Source organism: Silene latifolia, chromosome X (genome assembly GCF_048544455.1).
Source record: "Silene latifolia isolate original U9 population chromosome X, ASM4854445v1, whole genome shotgun sequence".
NCBI classification, from domain to species: Eukaryota; Viridiplantae; Streptophyta; class Magnoliopsida; order Caryophyllales; family Caryophyllaceae; genus Silene; species Silene latifolia.
The window spans coordinates 318,981,160-319,003,682 of NC_133537.1; the positions used below are offsets into that span (position 1 = coordinate 318,981,160).

At 39.0% G+C, this 22,523-nt stretch overlaps 1 long non-coding RNA gene across 1 annotated transcript; it reads left to right on the plus strand.

Moving 5' to 3' along the window:
* Positions 1-6,312: 6,312 nt before the first annotated feature.
* Positions 6,313-13,335, plus strand: LOC141622004 (uncharacterized). The gene is made up of 3 exons (XR_012532821.1): positions 6,313-6,802; positions 6,901-7,009; positions 13,025-13,335. It is a non-coding gene; the product is annotated as an uncharacterized LOC141622004 (long non-coding RNA).
* The last annotated feature ends 9,188 nt before the right edge of the window (positions 13,336-22,523 follow it).

The following is a 22,523-nucleotide window of genomic DNA, read 5'->3' on the forward strand; positions in this document are numbered from 1 at the left end:
GCTTGCGAGAGGTGCAGAAATGAGGTATCTACAGTGCCTTACTCGATCGGGTGCCCCTTACTCGATCGAGTACCCTACAAGCAGACTACTGTTTTGCGTCAAAAGCTACTTAATCGACAAAGTAAGCCCTACTCGATAGAGTACCCATAGACATAGAAAACCGTAGTATTACAGTCTTCCCTTCTTAAAAAGAACTTCGTCCCCGAAGTTCAACCCACAAACAAAAACAAAACACACTATCTCCACTGCGACACAACAACAAAGCAAAAACTCAAAACAAACCCCAACCAACACTCAAACCGACTCAAAGCAACTACCAACTGTACTAAAACAAACATAAAACATACAAAAACTCTATGCGACCATCTCCTACCCCCCTAAAAAAACATGGTTACGTCCCCGTAACCACACATACCTGACCAAAAAGAGACGAATACCGCTCCCTCATAGCCTCCTCCGCCTCCCAAGTAGCCTCCTCAACCTCATGATTAGACCAAAGAACCTTAAGCAGCACTGTTTCCCCAGGTCTCGTTTTCCTAACCTTGCGATCAAGAATCTATTTTGGCACCTCAAGATAAGACAAGAACTTTTCCAGCTCGACGTTCTCTACCTCTAACACATGTAAAGGATCACTCTCATACTTCCGCAGCTGAGACACATGAAACACGTTATGCACTCTATCCAAAGCAGCTGGTAAAGCTAACCGGTAAGCAACCTCACCAACATGATCCAAAATCTCATAAGGTCCGATAAACTTCTGGCTCAGCTTCCCTTTCTTACCAAATCTCATGACCCCACGCATAGGAGACACTTTCAAAAGAACCTTGTCCCCAACCTGAAACTCTATGTCACGACGGTGTAAATCTGCATAACTCTTTTGTCGATCCTGGGCCGCTTTCATCTTATGTCTAATCAGCTTAACCTGTTCAACCATCTCCTGTACCATCTGTGGCCCTAAAACCACTGCCTCAGCTCTATCATCCCAGCAAATCGGACTCCTATATCTCCTCCCATACAAAGCCTCAAATGGTGCCATACCAATACTTGTGTGATAGTTGTTGTTATAAGAAAACTCAATCAGGTCCAACCTCTCCTCCCAGCTACCACCAAAATCTATAACACAAGCTCGCAACATATCCTCTAAAGTCTTGATGGTCCTCTCTGGCCATCTGTCGCAGGATGAAATGCAGTACTCATCTTCAAAGTGGTTCCCATCATCTCCTGCAACTCTTTCCAAAACCGTGATATGAACCTCGCATCCCTATCTGACACTATATCCTTAGGCACTCCATGCAAACGAACCACATGCTTCCTATAAGCCAAAGCTAACTGTATATTGGTCCAATTGTCTTTTATCGGTACAAAGTGAGCTGACTTGGTCAAACGATCAACTATAACCCATATCATGTTATTACCATGTTGACTCCTCGGCAAACCCACTATGAAGTCCATAAAAATGGACTCCCACTTTCACTCAGGTACCTCAAGAGACTGAATATTACCTTTTGATCGTCGCTGCTCCCCCTTAACTCTCTGACATGTCAAACAACGAGCCACAAACTCAGCTGTTTTCTTCTTCATCCCAGGCCACCAGAAAGTCTTCTTTAAAACAACATACTCATAGTGACCATACCTCGATGTAAAAGTTGTCTTCGGTATGTCCTCCACCCGAATCTTCACCTGATGATAACGTGACCTCAAATCGATCTTAGAAAAGAGCGTTGCATCATTTAACTGATCAAACAAATCATCTATCCTCGGCAAAGGATACTTGTTCTTCACTGTAACTCTGTTCAGCTCTCTATAATCGATGCATAACCTCAAACTCCCATCTTTCTTTTTCACAAACAAAGCTGGTGCTCCCTACGGTGATACACTAGGTCTAATGTACCCCCTCTCAATCATATCATCCAGCTGTTTCTTCAGCTCCTCCAATTCCTTAGGACCCATGCGGTACGGGGCCTTAGAGATTGATCCCGTCCCCGGTTTCAACTCAACACTGAAGTCTATCTCCCTCTTTGGTGGCAAACCCGGTATCTCATCTGGAAAGACATCTAGAAACTCTCCTACCACTGGTATCTGCTCAACTGTCGGACTCTCCATACTATGGTCTCTCACATGGCATAAGATCAACGAACACCCCTTCCTCAGATAAGACTTCAAGGTCACTGCTGCAATCAACTTAACTTTGGGTTTGACAACAAACCTACGATAAGACACACTAACTCCCTTAGGGCATCTCAAAGAAACCCTCTTTTGATGACAGTCTATCTTAGCCTTGTACTTACCCAACCAGTCCATACCAACTATCATCTCAAAACCATCTAAGGGGAACTCTAACAAGTCCACTGGTAGGTCAACCTGCCCAACTATCATAGACACACCTCTATACAACCGCCCACAAGATACAGACTCACCCGATGGTATAAAAACTTCCTCTTTTACAGACTCATACTCACTCAAACCCAAAAGCTTAGCATGACTCGATGATACAAACGAATGTGACGCCCCCGAATTAAACAAAACAAAGTTAAAGACTTCATTAACAAGAAAAGTATCTGTGATAACGTGAGCATCATCCTTAGCTGCTTTCTTCTCCATCATAAACAGCTTACCACTGGTCTTCTGTCCACCTCCCTGGACAGTACTAGCTGAAGTAGACGGCTTTGCAGCCGACCTCTGGTTGTTGTTGTTCGTCGCCGGTCTCTGATATGAATTACCGCCATTGCGGTTAGCCCCACCATTGTTGTTACTCTGACCACCCTGATTATTCCACGACCCTGCCAGCCTGTTACTAGCATAACTCTGAGATGGACCCTGAGAGAAACTCCCCTCGACTACCTCTGAAAACCCCTGCCCATAGCACTGGTACACTCGTGTCTCTTGTGGCCCACACCACCACAGTTAAAGCAAGACAAACCCCAACTGCTGCTACCACCACCACGGCCACGCCCGTAAGAAGCTCTACCGCTAAACCCCAACCCTGAAGAATAAGCTCTCACCTGGTTATGGCCGCCCCTCTTGTAACTAGACTGACCACCACCCTCACTCTCAGCCTTCTTCTTCTCAGAAGCTCTCTCTCTGTTCTCCTTAGTCATATCCAGCAATCTCTCAGCTCTCCCAGCACACTCATATACTTCCTTAACATCAGTAAGGACTCATACCGACAACTTCTCCATAATCTTGGGTGTCAACCCCTTCTCAAATCTCAATGCCAAGTTTTCTTGGTCCTCTGCGTACCTAGACTTCTCGTTGAACTTGTGATAATACTCAGCAACTGTCATATCAGAAGTCATCAAACTCCTCTCTCAGCTTGCTACGCACATACTCCGGCACAAACTCCCTTCTTATAGCCCTCTTAAACTCATCCCAAAGTATAGAAGGTAACCCCTGTTTCACATACAAGTCTAGAGCACTCACCTTAACCTTATCCCACCACTCTCCGACTGCTTCCCTCAAGTAGAACACAGCTTGTTCCACTCGAAGTTCCTCTAGGTAATGAACCAAATTGAGTATGTTCTCCATTTCTCTATGCCAAATATCCAGAAGAATTGGCGCACCCGTGCCCATGTACTCTTTTGGATTAAACCTCGCTATATGTATACTCATCTTGGCGTAATCTGCCCCCGCCTGTTTATCTTTCCCGAATTTCTTTAAAGCCTCAGTAAGAGCATCTTGGTGCTCCAACATCTTAACGATCTCATCCACACTCATGTTCTCAGCCCTGGCATACAACGCGGTTCTCTTTGGCGGCATCTTAAAATTATATAAGAAAAGGTAAACATGAACATACATCCCATTTCTCAAAACACGAAAATGTCCTGTGTAAAAGCCACTCGATCGAGTACCACAACCTACTCGATCAAGTTGAGGCCACTCGATCGAGTTTCCCACTTACTCGATCGAGTGCCTCGACTCCAGAACCTGACCAGAATGCATCCAAAAACATACTCGACCAAGCCACCTCCTTACTCGATCGAGCTGACCCCACTCGATCGAGTGCCCAAACCTACTCGATCGAGTGCCCAAAAACAGACTACTGCCCAGAAACATAAAATGACCCACTCGATCGAGTCACACCCACTCGATCGAGTCACTCACCTTCTCTATCGAGTGCTCCCCACTCGATCGAGTTAGCTGACTCGTATACTACCCGCATGCGTATCTTAACACTTCCAACCACTATGTTTATATATAAAACAACAACGACAACATAACACTTTGCATATATATATGTATATATATATATATATATATATATATATATATATATATATATATATATATATATATACCATAACAACAATCCTACTCCACATGTTTCTAACAATGCCACGTTATAAAACATTCGTCATACAATTTCACTGTCTAACCAACATACATACGTACACTATCATCATCATTCACCTCAACACCTCCTATTCTCCACATGCATTCATCCACCCATTCACACAACACATTACTATTTAAATATACAACACACAAGATAAACACACAACGATCCTGACACACACCCCATAGTGACCGGTTCAAAGTTGTAGAGCGAGATCGCGACTTTAGGACGTCTCCCAAGCCTTTGCATTAACTCCTAACAACTCCTACCCGGGTTCATTTTAGTTTGACTTCCTATGTTCATTAGGTTCATTAGTTACCGGTTTCAAGATCGTCGCTCTGATACCACTTTGTAACACCCTCATACTCCAAGTTCCTTACCAGGACCACTTAAGGCATGGAAGTGCTACCACCTCGGTTACCCGAGGCAATGATAATGAAATAGACCATAAAGAAACGTACTTTAATAATAAAGTTTAAAGCGATACAAACCAAATCCAAAACTGATGAAATGAAATACAAACGTTCTCTAAAATGTTAAAACCAATTAAACAAAATGAAAGAATGTTCGACACAGCGGAAGACTTCTAATACGGCTCGTGATGACTCAACCCAGCTATCCCATGCGCATCAATCATACCTGCTCATTAACTGTTAACCATCCCCGAATGGATCACCACAGTTTTTAAAACAATTAAACGGGGTCAGTACTGATTACACAACATAAACAGCTGCAATAAAACAACATTACAAATCAAACCAATCCACCAACTCTGTCACATCATCACACATCTGACTACACACTAAAGTGTGTAGCCTTGCCAGAATACTCATCGCAACAAGTATTCCATACAGTCAGTGGGGGACCGCAGCCGTTCCCACCTAAGTCCCGCTCATCCCATTCGAGCGATAAACCAATGTTCCTTAATGTGCACATCCCTTCTGTGGCGGGTTCCACAGAAGGCGAATCAAGGGCGTGAAGCCACTCCCGCAAGTGACGCCACTCAGCCGAGGACGCACCTCGCAAACCACAGACAATTATACAATAACCACATTACACTACCAACAATCACCAAATCAGAATCCAATGCCAATACGATATACAACGACAACAGATAATTACCAACACAACCATATAATCAATACTGAGTAGGGAAACCCTACCTGGAATAGCAATCACCACAGACGATCTAGCAGCTAATCAAAATCTCTCCTCTACGAATCCTCCTCCTATAACATGCACACATACAATTACCAACTACACATCACAAAACACCCAAAACCCCCCAACATTACCCAATTAGGGTTTTAATGAAACTCAACCAAACGCTATAAAAATTATACAAGGAACTTACCCTTGACACGACGATCACAACGGTATAACGAACGAGATGATCCGACGAACCTAGCCTTGAGAATTTGCCAATAACGCGAGGGATGCGAACAACGTAACTTCTAATCTCTCTTGAAAGGTTTTAGAATGTTGAAAAGTGTTTAAGAAAATAATGACAGAAGCTTTTATACTAATCTCGCGTTATTAACAAAACCCGTCTAAACAACCCCGTAAAACACACTTACTCGATCGAGTAAGTGACTTACTCGATCGAGTGCCCCTTACTCGATCGAGTCCCCAACTTACTCGATCGAGTACCCTACAGGCAGACAACTGTTTTGCGTCAAAAGCTACTTACTCGACAAAGTAAGCCGTACTCGATAGAGTGCCCATAGACATAGAAAACCGTAGTATTACACTCTTGACCCGAGTTCATTTGGGTGGTTATTGAACCAAATCAAGAGTGCTTATATAACAACGAATCAAATGCTCGAGGACATTTAGTGGGATTGTTGTAACGCCCCGTAAATTTCGGACCGTTAATATATTTCAGAAATAATTTATTAATCAAAATAAAAGTGATAATTAAGTATTTAAAGTAAAAATAATTTAAAGAAATATAATTTTATTATATTTTGAAGAAAAGTATTTATTTTGATAGTTTCGAGATGTTTAAAAATAGTTTAAACCGTGTAAAAACTTTTGTTTCGAAATAAGGGCGTATCGGGGGGAAAATGACAATTCGTTTGAACGTTGGGTAAACGAAATTGGAAATGGGTCGTATGAATACTCAATTTTATTGTAATCTTGTGTTTAAAGACTTTGGTCTTGACGGAATTTGCATTTGACTTACGGATTTAATTATTATTGAAACGAGTCAAAACCGACTCGTAAAAATCCCGACTGAAAATCCCGCACTTTCCTTTTCTCCTTTCCTTTCTCCTTTCACGCGCACCACCCTCCCCCTTTATTCTATTTTTCTGATTTTTTTGTTCTTAGCATCATCATCATCAACATCAAACCAACAAAACACCATTAACATATTTCAAGCTCAAAATCGCCATAAATTCTTCGTTACTAGTCCGTTTTTCGCATAATTTACCTTTCCGGAATCCCCTCGACACGATCTACAACTTGGTACAATTTAATTTCAGTTTTCATTAAGTTATTTTAAGACCAAATTTCGGAATTTTCGGTATATATGTTTAATTATTGTGTTTTAATTGTTTATTTAGGTGAAGGATTGGAAGACGAGTTCGGGGACTCGTATATTGTAGAGGATAGCGGCTAGTGTCGTTAGGGTTTGGGTTTTCAAGGTGCTAATTGCTCATTTTCTAGCTTAAGGTAACATATTTCGAGTTACTCGACGAAAGATCGTCACATGTTTTTGATTTTTGTATGTTTGGTGAATTTTTGTTGGGTAGTAATTTTCACATGTTAAACTTAGTTGCATGCAAGCTTAATTTGTGCCTTTTGGTAGTTTAAATTATCAAAGTTGAATTGGGGACGATTAATTAATTTTCAGACGGTCTTATAATGTATAAAAATGAAAATAAAAGAGGAGAAATGGTGCGACAGTGGGCCCGGCAGCAGCCGGCAGGCCCACGGCAGCCCCGGCCGGTCTTGGGGTTGGCCCGGGTTGGTCCGTGCTTGTTTTGCGGTTTTTCGTACAATATTGGTCATTTCGGGTTAATTAAGGTTAGAATAGTATAAGTAACAAATGGGTAGTATTTCGATAGTAACAAAAATTATGTTATTGGTAAAATTGTGCTTATATTAATGGTTATCACATGCTAGGGTAGTTTACAAAAGGAAATTGTAATTAATAGGCCCAAAATGAATTTTATAGCTATAATTGTAATGCTTTGTTGATTGTTGGCGAGCCTTAGTCCCTTTTGGTCGATGCGATGTCGATTAATTGAGTGATTGGTCGGCCGCAATTTGACCCGTACTGTCCGCAGGCTGGGGTTGCGGGTAAAAATTCGGTTGAATGATTTAGATAATCGGCCTTTTTCTTGTTTTAGGCCATTTATTATATCTCTATTTCACATGTGTAATTAGTTGAATTTAAATAGCTTCTTATTTAGTTAGTTGAATTTAAATAGCTTCTTATTTTGTAGTAATGGCCCTAGATTCCCCTAAAGCCTTTAATATTGTTAAAATTGCTAGAATTGGAAGTTAGTATTGAATTCTTATTGAGGAACTGTTGGGATTGTATCTTTGTAAATAGACATTTATATAGCTTTCACATGATAGAATGTTAGAATTTATGTTGGTAAGTAGGACTTTTTGCCCTCTTAAGGTGAAGTGGGTGTCTTACTTGACTTATGTGGTGAGTCTTGGGTGGTGTGGGCTAAAATATTCAAGTTGGGACTAGCTGTGACTAGGTCCTAGGTGAGTATTTCGGCCTTCATCATAGATAGGTCTTTATAGTCTTTGACGAGTATATGTTCACTGCTTGATAGCCTTTGTGTTCCTGACTAGTGGATGTTTATCCAAGTTGGGGCATGACCTCAGGTACTTATTTTGATAGTATGGGGTCACCTTAAGTACTAGCCAACCCTTCGGTGGTGTCCTTAGGGTACTCACTTCACTTTGTTTTAAAAAAGTTGTGAGTCTTGGGTGCGGTGGTGTGTATCCGCATGTCTAGGTCTGCTTGTGATTTTAGGCTAGGGTTGTGTTGTCTCTTGGCCATGTTTTCTTAATAGTAACCGCTGAGCCAAGATACCGGTTCGATTACCTTCCCTACCTCGTGGTATAGACTTGAGTTACAAAGTGACTATTGACGGTGCTAAGAACTTATGCCTGTCTTTGATATATTGCCCTTTCTTGTTTATGATTCTATGAATCATAGAAGGTGAGATGCAAGCCGGCTATGGTTGATAGAGTTTGGATTACAATTTGTTATATGATTCACATGATAGTTAGTTGGGTCAGTTTAGGGGTCACTTGTTAGAATACATGATAAGTAAATGGTTTATCAAATTGTTTACATGTTACACTACATGTTACATTAATTTTGACGATTCGTGGCTGGGAGGACTCGAAGTTACTCCCCATTTGAATTGTGGTGTCGTGTTTGTATAAAATGCGATTGACGGGTTGTTGATGCTAGTTGGGGTCACGAGACGGCTAGTGAGCAAGGAACCTTGGACCTAGTTTTGGCTATTTTATTAGTAAACCTTTTACACTTTTGGTTTGTATATAATTTGAAGGGACATATGTCTCCCTTTCTATTTTTGGTTTGTATCCTTATATTTCCGCGTCTTTAGTTATATATGTAAGTTAGTTTATCGGTACATTGCGGGGTTATGACACTCTTCTTGAGTTGGAATTGGTTGTGAATGGTTTAGTCGAAATTTTTTTGAAATTGCAGGTTTTGGACTAGTTGAACCATTTACAAACATATCCTACCAGTTTTTCTGTAGAATTTACGTATATAATTAAGGCTAGATTTAAGGGTGTCACAGTTGGTATCAGAGCCAATTGCTCTCGACGCACGTTTGTGCACCCCACTTAGAAATCTCTTGATCTTAAAATAATAAACTTGAGAGAAGGGTAGGATGGGTAGAATTAGGATTTTATGTGGTAGTCTGTTTGTGATTGCTAATTGTTAGGTTTGTTGATTGTTAGTTATTAGTTTTGGTGCCACTAAAGGTTGGTTATGCCAAATGTAGAATGCTTCCACTTTCTTGATATTTCTTTTCGTATTCAGTGTATCTTACCTTAATCTTCCATTTTCGTTGGTCATTCGTCTTTCAAATTCCTCTTATCTCGCCTAGGTAACTACCTTTCAATTCTTTCTCCCGTTTCATCTTAGGTTCGTTTTCTTCTTATAATAAAGTCCATGTGGACACCTTCCTTTTATACCGCAGGATAGTTCCCTTGTTCAAGAAAACCCAGTTTTGAGAGAATGTATCATTGGAGGGCGTGAACGAGTGGAGAAATTGATTGTTTAAGGTTTGAGTTGTATAGGAGAATATAATTTGGGATCCTTCGGTTAGTCTTGTTAGTTGTGCTTGATATGAGAATTTAGTGAATTGAGAAATACCTTGGGATTTATGTCTATAGAGAGCTTGTTTGTTATAGATGATTAAGCATGGGTACTACCTTAGCACGTAGGATGGAATGAACCTAAGCTACTTCATTTGAGAGTCTCGATATTTCTTGTGGAGAATTAAAGGTATGATAGTTAGCCCTAATCCTTGTGGGCCTTGAAAGGAATACAATAGGACATTGATGTTGATTAATGGATTGGTATTGTACTTTGGAATTAGTTAGTTTGTTAAACCTTTTGAGTTGACCAAATCTAGTATAGAGTAGCCCCTGTTGACCTTTTTAATCATATCTGAATTTGGGAATCTTGGTGGAATGTTGTTCAATGTAGTTCGTGAGTTCAAGGATGTGATTCCAATTTATGGTATCGGAGACTAGAAGTATTAAGTGGTGATGTGATATACTTGGGGATGACATAGTAAGTAAAGTTCAAGGACGAGAATTGTAAAGAAGATACTTTGGGACATGGGTGGTAACAAATGAATTTGTGTGGTGAATTGATTTTGGCTCTTAGAACCAATTGAGTTGAGGAATACCTATCATTGTGGAATCCTTGTTAGTCCTACGATGTAGTAGACATTTAGGGCTTTGTTGAGCACCTTAGTGATGTAACCTTATCATATCGATCATAAGCTTTGATGAGTGTTTAGTAAGCGGTAACCCTTTCATTGTGCCGCTTCTATTCTCCTTTCCTTCTCTTTAACGATCGTTGAACCTTGTCTTTATGCTAAATTTTACGTATCTTCTTCTTTCCCGAGATATCTTCTTAACTCGAATACCTCTTATTTTTGTCAACCGTTATCTTTACGGTCTGACTCCTTAGTTTCCTAACTTGGCAGATGCATGCACCCTTCAGAAATGTTTTACTTTTTCTCTATTCCGTTATCACTCCTTACCTCCTTAGTATAGTTGGTACCCTGTTGACCATGTTTACAGAGTTTGTAAGATGTGATTTGAGGATATAGGTTTGACTAAGTAGCCGAGTTTGGGTTGGGCTTCCATAATCATTTTGGATATGAGGGTTTGATAGTGTATATGTTATCATGTGGGAAATGTTAAATGTGGGATTATTTGTTGGTTTTAGAGGGTGATATTGATTACTACTTGAAGTATGTTATGAGAGTGAGAGTAAGCTACATTGTTGGGAAGTCTTAGCACTTGTTTTGGTAACTAGAAAGGGTAATGGTATGGATGACACCAATTGTTAGGCTAAGGAACCTAATTTCAATTTATGGTTTTAGAAACTCTGAGGTGATAAAGTGTTGTTACAATTATGACCTTGTACCTTGAGAATTTGATGGTAAGTAAGTTTAGGATATCAAATTTGAAAGAATACTCCTTGGGGATGTTGATGACCAGAATGGTTTGGTGATGTGATTTGGCATTCTAGTTGACTCTTGAGAGTTCTTGAGTTTAGAGAGACTTAGTGTTGAGAAGAATTTGTTAATCCTATAGTTTTGTAGACCTTGAGGTCGCATTGAGTGCTTGAGATGATGAGACAATGTTGGAGCTGGGTGTAGTTTTGCTTTTGAGAATCCTTAATGAGTAAAAGGATAGAGAAACTTGAGATCCTATTGATTTTTCATAATTTGAGGTTGGTATGTTACTACCTTGTTTTGAAATGAGAACCTTGTGGAATTTTTGAGGAACCCATAGTTGACACTAGTGGGATACAAATACAGCTTTGTTGGAAGTCTTGACCTTAGGCTTGTGAAAGTCGTTTCGGGATGTTTGAGAATTTGGAGCGTTGAGATCACACTTATAGTGAAATATCTTGTTCCAGGGAATATGTTAGGAAGAAGTAACATAAGCGATTGAGGAGACTCTTGGGAGTGATGTTGTTATTGGAGATATGAGTGTCTGGCGTTTCCTTGGTGTCTAATCTCCCTTCTTCCTTGATCATGAGCGTTACCGCTCATATCTCTCTTCCTTACATCATCATACTCCTCTCGTAAGTTTGATGTTGGTAACCTATGAAACTCTATCTTTGACATCCTTGTAATTATGGCTTCAATTCTTACCCCATAAAATTCATCATAGCTCTTTTTGATTAGTTAAGCTTGAATCCTTTTAGCATACCTGCTCCTATGAGGTCTAAGTTACTTTTCACTTCGGGGAATTTCTAAATATTTCAAGCTACCAGTTTCGATTCATTCTTGAAAGTTTATGTCACTTCTGCAAACCTAACCTATTTTTAAGGATTTGAAAATGAAATTTTGATTTATTTCCGTAAGATATTTCTTTTTCTTACTCTTTTTCCGAGTTTCTAAGCTTTGTATAATCATATTTAGTAAAGATAGTATTCTTACTATAGAATATTAAACTGAAAGTTTGAAAATGCTTTTATGATTTTCAATGGTTTTAACATTAGTGAATGTTAAATCTCGTTGTTGGTGACGTCCCAATAATGAGTTTTCTCATTTATTGGTGAAGAAGTATTTTTATATCTTGATATGAATATGGATGTTCTTGTCTGATCAACAAGAGTATCACCGTTTCATTGTAAAGATATCTATATTTTCTTATAACTATAATTTCTCCTTCTAAGTTTCGAGGACGAAACTTTTTAAAAGGAGGGGTGATTGTAACGCCCCGTAAATTTCGGACCGTTAATATATTTCAGAAATAATTTATTAATCAAAATAAAAGTGATAATTAAGTATTTAAAGTAAAAATAATTTAAAGAAATATAATTTTATTATATTTTGATGAAAAGTATTTATTTTGATAGTTTCGAGATGTTTAAAAATAGTTTAAACCGTGTAAAAACTTTTGTTTCGAAATAAGGGCGTATCGGGGGGAAAATGACAATTCGTTTGAACTTTGGGTAAACGAAATTGGAAATGGGTCGTATGAATACTCAATTTTATTGTAATCTTGTGTTTAAAGACTTTGGTCTTGACGGAATTTGCATTTGACTTACGGATTTAATTATTATTGAAACGAGTCAAAACCGACTCGTAAAAATCCCGACTGAAAATCCCGCACTTTCCTTTTCTCCTTTCCTTTCTCCTTTCACGCGCACCACCCTCCCCCTTTATTCTATTTTTCTGATTTTTTTGTTCTTAGCATCATCATCATCAACATCAAACCAACAAAACACCATTAACATATTTCAAGCTCAAAATCGCCATAAATTCTTCGTTACTAGTCCGTTTTTCGCATAATTTACCTTTCCGGAATCCCCTCGACACGATCTACAACTTGGTAATTTAATTTCAGTTTTCATTAAGTTATTTTAAGACCAAATTTCGGAATTTTCGGTATATATGTTTAATTATTGTGTTTTAATTGTTTATTTAGGTGAAGGATTGGAAGACGAGTTCGGGGACTCGTATATTGTAGAGGATAGCGGCTAGTGTCGTTAGGGTTTGGGTTTTCAAGGTGCTAATTGCTCATTTTCTAGCTTAAGGTAACATATTTCGAGTTACTCGACGAAAGATCGTCACATGTTTTTGATTTTTGTATGTTTGGTGAATTTTTGTTGGGTAGTAATTTTCACATGTTAAACTTAGTTGCATGCAAGCTTAATTTGTGCCTTTTGGTAGTTTAAATTATCAAAGTTGAATTGGGGACGATTAATTAATTTTCAGACGGTCTTATAATGTATAAAAATGAAAAAAAAAAAGAGGAGAAATGGTGCGGCAGTGAGCGTCTGCAAGCAGAATGGCAGCCCACGGCAGCCCCGGGTCTTGGGGTTGGCCGGGTTGGTCCGTGCTTGTTTTGCGGTTTTTCGTACAATATTGGTCATTTCAGGTTAATTAAGGTTAGAATAGTATAAGTAACAAATGGGTAGTATTTTGATAGTAACAAAAATTATGTTATTGGTAAAATTGTGCTTATATTAATGGTTATCACATGCTAGGGTAGTTTACAAAAGGAAATTGTAATTAATAGGCCCAAAATGAATTTTATAGCTATAATTGTAATGCTTTGTTGATTGTGCCGAAAACTGAGCCTTAGTCCCTCGACCGATGCGATGTCGATTAATTGAGTGATTGGTCAGCCGCAATTTGACCCGTGCACATCGCGGGGCTGGGGTTGCGGGTAAAAATTCGGTTGAATGATTTAGATAATCGGCCTTTTTCTTGTTTTAGGCCATTTATTATATCTCTATTTCACATGTGTAATTAGTTGAATTTAAATAGCTTCTTATTTAGTTAGTTGAATTTAATTAGCTTCTTATTTTGTAGTAATGGCCCTAGATTCCCCTAAAGCCTTTAATATTGTTAAAATTGCTAGAATTGGAAGTTAGTATTGAATTCTTATTGAGGAACTGTTGGGATTGTATGCTGTAAATAGACATTTATATAGCTTTCACATGATAGAATGTTAGAATTTATGTTGGTAAGTAGGACTTTTTGCCCTCTTAAGGTGAAGTGGGTGTCTTACTTGACTTATGTGGTGAGTCTTGGGTGGTGTGGGCTAAAATATTCAAGTTGGGACTAGCTGTGACTAGGTCCTAGGTGAGTATTTCGGCCTTCATCATAGATAGGTCTTTATAGTCTTTGACGAGTATATGTTCACTGCTTGATAGCCTTTGTGTTCCTGACTAGTGGATGTTTATCCAAGTTGGGGCATGACCTCAGGTACTTATTTTGATAGTATGGGGTCAGCTTAAGTACTAGCCGACCCTTCGGTGGTGTCCTTAGGGTACTCACTTCACTTTGTTTTAAAAAAAAGTTGTGAGTCTTGGGTGCGGTGGTGTGTATCCGCATGTCTAGGTCTGCGCAGATTTTAGGCTAGGGTTGTGTTGTCTCTTGGCCATGTTTTCTTAATAGTAACCGCTGAGCCAAGATACCGGTTCGATTACCTTCCCTACCTCGTGGTATAGACTTGAGTTACAAAGTGACTATTGACGGTGCTAAGAACTTATGCCTGTCTTTGATATATTGCCCTTTCTTGTTTGATGATTCTATGAATCATAGAAGGTGAGATGCAAGCCGGCTATGGTTGATAGAGTTTGGATTACAATTTGTTATATGATTCACATGATAGTTAGTTGGGTCAGTTTAGGGGTCACTTGTTAGAATACATGATAAGTAAATGGTTTATCAAATTGTTTACATGTTACACTACATGTTACATTAATTTTGACGATTCGTGGCTGGGAGGACTCGAAGTTACTCCCCACTGAATTGTGGTTTCGTGTTTGTATAAAATGCGATTGTGGGTTGTTGATGCTAGTTGGGGTCACAGACGGCTAGTGAGCAAGGAACCTTGGACCTAGTTTTGGCTATTTTATTAGTAAACCTTTTACACTTTTGGTTTGTATATAATTTGAAGGGACATATGTCTCCCTTTCTATTTTTGGTTTGTATCCTTATATTTCCGCGTCTTTAGTTATATATGTAAGTTAGTTTATCAGCTGTTGCAGGGTTATGACACTCTTCTTGAGTTGGAATTGGTTGTGAATGGTTTAGTTAGAATTTTTTTTTGAAATTGCAGGTTTTGGACTAGTTGAACCATTTACAAACATATCCTACCAGTTTTTCTGTAGAATTTACGTATATAATTAAGGCTAGATTTAAGGGTGTCACAATTGTGCTTTGAATTTCAAGGATGTTAGGATGATAATTCGTATCTCATTGAATTTCATATATTAATTGTTACTAAGTTATAATTAGATGATACCATTTGAGGGACTCGACCTACTTATGTGTAGGTGTTTGATCTATTGGAATAACATTGTCGAATATTTGGATTAGGTGTCCGAAATGATACGGAAAAATTTGAGCAATCAAAATGAAAGTGACTCAGAACTATCAAAGAACTATCAAAGGAGTGATGTCGATAATCTTGTAGGCATGTGGATTCCAAGTTAGCGATAAGGACTTATTGTTTGTCTCGCCTGGAAAAGGGGTAATGAGATATAGTAAAAAGGGAAATTTGAGCTCAAGTTCTTTTGGACTCTATGGGATGTATGGGAAATTGGGAGCGTATTGATGATGTGGCTTACAAGCTTGATTTACCGGCAGACTTGGAAAAGGTGCATAACGTGTTTCATGCATCTTAGCTAAGGAGAAATTTTAGTGACCCATCCCATACCCAGAGACTGTCGATCTTGATGAGACAATGATTCATGAGGAAACCCTTGGGCAAATGGCCAGATTTTGGGGAACTATATTAATGTAAAAGAGACTACTTAGTAAGTTGAATCTGCCATGAAAGATAAGTACACGGTACACCATCCTTTTACCAACATTAATTTTTCGCTTCGTGGACGAAGCTTTATTTTAAAGGAGTTGAGAAATATAAACTTACACTCTTTTTGTGCCGTTTATGCTTTTATTTCACTTTTTAGAGTATAAATTATGGGCTAAATGTTTCCATGTTACTTATTTATAATTTCATGGTTATAAACTTATAGTCTTGGATGGACATTCATGTATTTCAATTCTGGTATCTTGGATTTATATTCCTATTTGTGTTTGGTTCACCATCTTGGAATTTGATTATTGGTAGTGTTGGTATTCACTATTGGTTATCGTTGAAAGTGATTATATTTACGCACTTAACACATTGCTGGTTAGTTTGTGTGGAACGCACACATTAGTGGTTGCTGGTGCGTCATGTACACTGGTGGAAATTATTTATGAACTTCAGAAACTTTGAAAATGTTGAAATATATATGACACTAAGAGATTGTAGAAGTGTGAGATTTTATGAAGGTTCCACATATGGAGAAGTTTTGTATGTACTAGGAAAGCCATATATATAGAGACTTCATTTTAATTAGTGAAGGGTTTAAGCTTCGAGGACGAAGCTTTGTCTTAAGGAGGGAAGTCTGTAACACCCGGTTATTTTCGAGTGATTTACAAAGGGTTACCTTCTTGTACTTTATTCATATTTGTGACTGAAAGTCAAAAATCTAATGATTCATTATTATCATTACGGAAAACAAAATTATTTTGAACTTTTAGAAAATGTGTTTTGAATTATTTCAAGTGAAAAAAATGTTCAAACTCGAGTTTCGTTTTGAGTTGGACTTTGACCCAACTAATGGCAAAATAAAAATAAAAACGTAATTTATACGGTTACCTCCTGTAGATACCCAATATCTGTTGAGTTTCCAACAAACACCCGATGATTATCGGACTACAACATGCTTAGGAATCGCAGCGTTTGATCGACAGTTTGTGTACAACTTTACGTCGGAAAAATTAAAACGATTTCGAAAATAAAACATTTCAAAACTTTTCAAAAGTACCTGGAGTGTTTAATGCATGACGACGGAGTCGCAATGACACTAACTAGAGTCAAAACCGACACCGGACCAAAAACCGACTCAAAATTCAAATCCCGACTCCAACAACGAGTCAAACCGAGTCAAACACAAAAAACAAACCATTCAAATGCTTCCATGTTAAGATTTCCCGGAATCATACATGGTCAAGTACAAATCAAGTTCTTCCAAATCCTAGGATAGAACAAATCATGATTTCCTCTTGTGATAGTGACAAGACACCTCGAAGACGTGCTACATGGCTCGCGCCTCTTTGAGCAGCCCATGCGGCCACGTCGCTCAAAACACACACAACCACCCATTTTCCTATAAATACCCCTCAAATTCCACCATTTGAGAGTTACGCGAGTGTCCGCGAGTGTCCGCCCCCTCTTTTCTCCCTTAAAATTCTAGACTCGACTTCTCAAGTCACAATCCGACACGTGTTTACGACTTACCGATCGTAAACACAAGTCTTACACATTGTTTGGTACCGTCATCGTGCATGAAATCACTTGACCGACCATTTCGAACACTACACCATCACTAAACTTAACAAAACACTCTTTTTACTTACTAAAACGGTTTTTAAACCGAGTTTTCCGGTCAAACAAGTTCATACACTTTCGTCGGTTTCTCGCCATAAGCCTAGCATGTAAGTATGAGGGTGTAAAAATCTTCTTTTATCATGTTTTCATATGTTTCATGACTATAACATGGTCCAAAACATGGGAAGAATGAGCCAAAACTGGATTTTTGGTTGAGGCAGAGGCTACTTACGTAGCATACAGGCTCGCGCCTAAAGCAGCCTGTCCAACCTAAATCCAAACCGTGTTTGGTCTCTTCATCTCTTTCATTTTGTTTCATATTTGTAATCGGTTTTACCATTTCAAGTATTTTCAAACCTTTCATTTTTTTATGCCAAGTTTTTAACCATAAAGCATTTTTCACCCTTTGTTCCTAATACCATGACGGTTAAATCCGTGTTTCGGTGATAATATTTGGTTAATTACATTTTAAAAGGTATTTTAAAGCCTTTTATTTCATTTCTTTACATTTTGAAGGGTATTTTAAAGCCTTTCATCATTTCTTTACATTTTCAAAGCAAATGTATTAGTCACCAACACAAAGTCATCCTTGGTTCTACATACCATGTCGAATTTTAACCCGAGTACGATGATGAATGTTGACTAATTATACACAAATGAACTTAAAACAATTAGTTCATAACCATTTTCTTAACTATTCATGTCAAGCTTGCAAAATTGAACCCGACATTGAATATTGTCAAAGCAATGACGATTATTCAAGTCTCGTTCTTCAAATCAACACAAAAGCGGCCTAAACGGCCTTTTCAAACCAAAACGGGTTCAAACACCCGTTCTTCAAAACGCTTCACAAACTTTTTCAATGTTCAGAAGACGTTTTCCATCGTTTACTGATCCGCGCCTATACAGGCCGCCCATTTCTCTATTTTCAAACCAGGGGAGACCCCTTTGCATCGCCAGCAGGCTCGCGCCTCTTATGGCTGCCTGATGCAGGGTCTGTTCCCCTTCCAGCATTTGTCCAGGACGATCCCGACTTCGGTTAATCCGAATACAGGACGGATCAGATGACGAATCTGCTTATTCAACATAATATTTTTAAAGTGCCTTACTAAGACAAATGTATCACGTTATGCACCATAAACCTAATTCGGTAAATGGATGCTTAATTTCCGTCTTGCATGCAAATCAACGTTAAATCCAACTCGACATCTTATGCTTGATACTAGGATTAAACAAACCGACATAGAAAGCTCACATGTTAGGTTCAAACTATTGGATGCCCATTCATGCATTTAAACCGTTTTATCAATTTTTGCATTTAACCAACCAAGATCGATCAGTAGAGGCCGCTACCGTAGGCGGGAATGGGTGTCTTATTAAAGAGCTTCCCAATACGTACCTTCACCTCTTACTTAGAAACTTTGGATAGTGGACGACCTTATCCAGGGCGTACGAGAGTCATACTAGAGATAGGATGCTAAAGAGAGACGATTCCTTATCTTTAGTACCTATGACAAACCCTACTTTGTGCTTCGTTTGACCGAGGTATAAAGTGGATTCTAACGGGTTCCAAGCATCCCACAAATGCTTGGTGGCGACTCTGAACATCTCTTGCATCGTTTCGAGACCCTTTCCGAGACGAAACCGACCAATCTAAAACGATCCAGTCTAAAGCATTTTTACGCCGTCGAGCGTGGCTTTCAAAAGACCGCTGCATGTCCATGGATTGGCTTGGCATGTAGGTGGCCCATGACTACAGACCGGTAGGCGGCATCGCGCCCGCAGACCGGCTTGTGGCCTGATAAGTGCATATTTTATACATTTTAACCCCTTATATTAGTTTGATTTTACATATCATTTAGAACTTATCAAAGTGTTTTTAAGCTAATATTGTGTTTCTAGTGCAGTTGTGTGTTCAAGTGTGTTTTGTAGGAAAATGAGCTAAGATACTACAAATTATGCAAATACTAGAAGCATGGCTAAGTGAGAGCAAACAATGGACTTTGTACTTCAAGTTGCATGGGTTTTTGCATGGGAATTTGTTGGATTAATTAGCAAAATGCAATTGTGATAAAATATCCAAGTCAAGCCCAAATTACAAGTCAAAAGTCAAGGGGAAAGCACGGGATTCCAAAGTTCTTAAGATGCCAAATAAAAGCATTAACCGGGTGATTAATCGCATCATTAATCACAAACATTGGATGCCATTTGCAATTAAGTGGAGAATTAAGACAAACAAGCGAGAAACACACGACCCCGATCGGGGTTGGCAGCCCTGATCGGGGTTGAACAGTCCACGGGTGTGTTCAATGCTCCGTCAAATGCATACGTTTCCCTTATGATCTCCTATAAATAGAAGCCTCTAGGGACGACTTGGGGACACCTCTTACACACTCTTACATATATTTTTCTTCCTAAATTCTCTCTAAATATTAGTAGGTAGTTTAGTTTAGTTTTAGTTTATATTAGTTTGTTACAACATTTTTATTATCAAGTTCAAGTTATATTCAAACTTCATTTCAAGTTATTTCCATTTGCATTTGTTCTTCATTTCCATTTCGTACTTCAAGGTAATTCTATTTCTTATTTGTACTATGTTATATATCATTCTAATTAACATTAGTTTAGTTTACAACTCCAACATGTTAGAGTAATTTCCTTTGTCTAGGGAATAAAGGAAGCCATGCATGATTAAGTAATATGTAAATGTCAAAATAAGGATAAGTTAATATTGTATAGTTGTTTATATCACATGTTTGCACCATAATATTTAATCTATGTTTAAAGGCCTTATTCATAGATTAAGTTTGTTCATTCATTCTATAAGTCGAGAGGCACGGAATTGAATTAGACTAAGCATGTGTAGTAGGACGACCTAGTCATGGACGAGAGTTTCTCTAGGACCTGTTCTATGGTTGGGACACTAATGCCGAGAGGTGGGTGTCTAATGACCTAAACAATTAGTTAACGTTACCTAATCCGAGTTTAACATGATACATTTATAAATTTTCATGTGTGACCCGATTTCCCTAGACAATCTTTTAATCATATTGTTTTTGCATATTTTCATATATTGTTTTATTCACAGTTTTTACATCATTATTTATAAATCAACTCAATCCCACCAACCATTTTCTATTAAGATAAAACTCATTTCATAACAACTAAATAATAACCACCGAGCTCTCTGTGGAATTCGACCCCTTAAATACTACATTTATTTGTTGTACCAAAGGGTATTTTTGCATAGGTGTGCGAAAGCCTATCATGGCCCATCTCCACAAATTGGCGACTCCGCTGGGGAAAACTAGGACACTTGTGTCTTTGTGATCCCTAGATGGTGAGACTCGAACGAGGTCTTGGTTGAAATGCATTAATTGATATTACGGTCATTGTCGGGTTCCTTGTCCGGGCCCATAGCCTAACCCTTTTCGACCAATTGGCTCATCCCGTCGGCGTGAGTTTTCTCATCCCCGTGTTTCGAATCCCGATTGAGTCAAGCATACCGTTGACGTTACATATTTCTATTTCGTCAAAGAGCTTTCATCACCGTCAAGCACGAGGCTAGGGCACCTTCCTTACACATTTTGTTTGGATTGGTATCCCTCTCGAAAATCGTGGTTTGATTGCTTGGTGTGTAACCCACCCTTTAAGCCAAAACCCGTGTCAGCATTATGCATAATATAACGAAACTGCGAGTGCTTATGTGTTATGTGATCATAAGTCCTTCCGTGTCATTTTAAAACTTTCAAAAAACACCTTTTTGCGCCGTTATAATGGCCATTTCAAACCTCGGTCTTTCGCCGACCGTTGTATTTCAACACGCCTTCCTGGGCCGTCGTAATGACGATAAACTCGGTTTTCTATAACCATTTCAACACGCCTTTCTAGGCCGTCGTAATGATGATTTTCAAACTCGGTTTTCTACAATCATTTTAACACGCCTTTCTAGGTCGTCGTAATTATGATTTTCAAACTCGGTTTTCTACAACCATTTCAGCACGCCGTTCTAGGCCGTCGTAATGATGATTTTCAAACCCGGTTTTCTACAACCATTTCAACACGCCTTTCTAAGCCGTCGTAATGACGATTTTTAAACCCGATTTCTACAACCATTTCAACACGCCTTTTTAGGCCGTCGTAATGACGGTTTTCAAACTCGATTTTCTACAACCATTTCAACACGCCTTTCTAGACCGTCGTAATGACGATTTTCAAACTCAGTTTTCTACAACCATTTCAAAACACCTTTTTATGCCGTTATAATCGCCGCGTCAAGACACTGATTTTAACCCGTCTCGCGCCAACAACGGCCCTTTCAAAACCCGAGAGAAGCACACACCCTTTTCTCGAGACACTTTCAAGATCCCGAGGACCATACACCATCCCCGAGACCTTTTCAAACATTTCAAACCTCGATTTTCAAAACATACAATTTTGAATTTCAAAAACCGTCTCTGGAAACAGTACATTGTTTTCCGAGCCGACTCAAACTCGAACCCTCTTTTGAAAACAAACTTAAGACGACCTTTCAACTGACTGACTTGCGGAGATCCCTATTCTTCGGAAGCCGTCCATAAAGCGACAAATGAACCTTTTTGAAAATCTCTATTTTCAAAAACTTCAGTCCACCATTCCAATTCCGCCTCGTGTCTATCGAGTCGAAGCAAACGTACTTATGGGTCTTTACTTATGAGTCGTCTCACCACGAGACTCGTCCAACGGCGTCGCACCACTACGTTGGACGCAAGTCAAAGTCCGGTCAACACCGTCACGTCATAAATCAAGTCAGCACCGAGGTACCACACACGGTCATCCTCGTCTTGTTGAGTCTGATCTTTGTTCCGTCTTTTGCGTTGTCTGCATTCAGTCTTTGAACCGTGTCGGATTGAGTTGTAATGTGAGCCATTTTTCTGCCTCAGAACCATGGCCCCGTCTTCAACTTCGTCCATCAACAACAACGACAACAATAGAGATGTCACAATGGCCCAGCTAGCCAGCCTGCTCACTGCTCTTAAGGTCACCCTGG